General features: G+C 56.9%; 1 long non-coding RNA gene across 2 annotated transcripts; it reads right to left on the bottom strand.

Annotated features, from left to right (window-relative positions):
- Nucleotides 1-559: 559 nt before the first annotated feature.
- Nucleotides 560-1,372, bottom strand: LOC141372148 (uncharacterized). 2 transcript variants are annotated; one of them, XR_012377460.1, is made up of 3 exons: nt 1,305-1,372; nt 941-1,045; nt 560-656 (listed from the first exon to the last, which is right to left on the bottom strand). It is a non-coding gene; the product is annotated as an uncharacterized lncRNA (long non-coding RNA). The 2 variants fall into 2 exon arrangements; XR_012377461.1 differs by lacking the exon at nt 560-656 and adding an exon at nt 660-754.
- Nucleotides 1,373-1,979: the final 607 nt, after the last annotated feature.

The following is a 1,979-nucleotide window of genomic DNA, read 5'->3' as shown; positions in this document are numbered from 1 at the left end:
GCAGTGCTTTTGCCCTTTGTGTTGTGTCTTCCAGCTTTCTGCATTTCCCGGGTTTCTGTGTGGGCCACAGGAGGAACCAGCCATTTCCTGTCTGCGGTCAGGCTGTGGTGTCCCAGCAGGAACAGGGTTCTCGGCCCAGAGATTGTGCCCATAATTCCTAAAGTGGTCCCTATGATTACATGTGATGTGTAATCCGTCGGGGATTTCAATATCAAATAAGAGAAATTCTATGTCAAGTAAACACAGGGAAAACGAGTCCCTTTTGAAAATAGGTGGGCAGACACAAAGGCCCTCACTGGGTGATTCCACTTATGGAATCATCCAGAACAGGTAAAAGAACAGAGAGAGAAAGCAGCTTAGGGGTTGCCAGGGTCTGGGCTGGGGTAGAAATGGGCAGGGAGGACTTCTGGTTCGGGGACTCCTTTGGGGAATGAGATATTCTACAGCAATGTTCTGGGGTGTGGTGGCACAGCGTTGGAATTGTACTTAATGCTCATGACATGTTCAATTGAAATCAAGTAATTTTATTTAAAACAAATAATAAAGAGTATACAGAACATGAAGAGATAAAATAACAGTTAATATGAACCAGAGAGAAAGAACATAGGGGGAGGGGATGAAACACTCTGGTGAGGCATCGGGGTCCGGCGATGGAACTAGGGGATTAAACACTCTGGCGAGGCGTCGGGGTCCGGCGATGGTACAAGGAGCTCTCCCTGCAGGGCTGTGGGCTCTAGAGGTGGCTCTGGGAGCCCTGCAGGAGCAGGAGTAGGGGCAGGGGTTAGAATAGGGGCAGGGCTGGGTGTAATAGCAGGACCAGGGGCAGGGGCAGGGAGAGCGGCTCTGGCAGGGGCAGGAACTGTGGCAGGGGCTGGGGCAGGAGCAGGTGCCAGTTCTTCCTGGTCCACGCCAGGCTCTCCGTGGGCTGGTGCTTGGTTACCTGCCAGCTCCTGGTGTCCTCCTGAAGTTGCTGTAGGCACCACCCCTCCCCCCAGAGCTGCTGATGGAGTTGGAGCCAGCTCTAGCTCCTCAGAGTGTGGAGCAGCTGTGAAAAGAGAAAAGCTCACCTCTGTGCCTACTCTCCATGTGCCTTTGCAGAGACAGAGCCCAGCCCAGGGCCTCCCAGAGAAGCCACAGCCGGGAAGGAACCCTCACAGGGACGTCTCCCCGACTGCAGTCCACCCGCTGTGTGCTCTGATCCCAGTCTTGCTCCTGGCCTCAACCAGCCTCTGTTGGCTCCTCCCTGTGGGGCCAGGAGCGACCCATCCCCACACACCACAAACACCTAGTCCCAGCCTTCTCACCCTCAGCCTTGGCCTCCGTGGGCTCTGGCTCCTGGACCACTGTCCGGTGGACAAACACCTGGGACAGTCGTCTGGGTGGTGTAGGAGGTCTTCCCCTACAATCTCCAGCATCTGCTCCCGGGGACCCCTGTGGGGTCACCCCTCTGTCGAGGAGATGGAGGGCATGTCCAGCAGCCTCCTCTCCATGTCCTCCATGGCCTTCTGCAAAGACAGGGACCGGTAGCCGGCCCCGAGGTAACACAGACCTGCCCGGCCATCCGCACTGTCCTCCTGCCCATTCCCCCTGCTGCTCCCAGATCAGACACACACCTGTGCGTGCACAGCCCTTCACCCGGGATGCAGTGACCCATCCCTGCAGGGCTATCGGGATAAACTTTGGGCAGAAGGGGCAGCGCCCGCACACCCCATCCCACACTGTCAGCCTTGACCTTGACCATGACCTCTTGCTCGGGGTGGCCCCACCCCGCATGACCCCTCTTTACACACACACTCACACACACACTCACACACAGACACACACCCCCATCCACACACGTGCACTCACACACACACATACAGACACAGACACACAGACACACACCCCCATCCACAGACGTACACACACACACACACACACACACACACACAGGGAGGGCACCTGGGGCTACACAGGTCATCAGAGCGAGGGGGGCTGGG

This window comes from Callorhinus ursinus, unplaced genomic scaffold (assembly GCF_003265705.2).
Source record: "Callorhinus ursinus isolate GAN/ISIS: 27379988/994484 unplaced genomic scaffold, GSC_fseal_2.0 scaffold1714, whole genome shotgun sequence".
Taxonomy (NCBI): Eukaryota; Metazoa; Chordata; class Mammalia; order Carnivora; family Otariidae; genus Callorhinus; species Callorhinus ursinus.
Note: the sequence above shows the minus strand (reverse complement) of the source record. Positions and strands in the feature narration are given on the sequence as shown.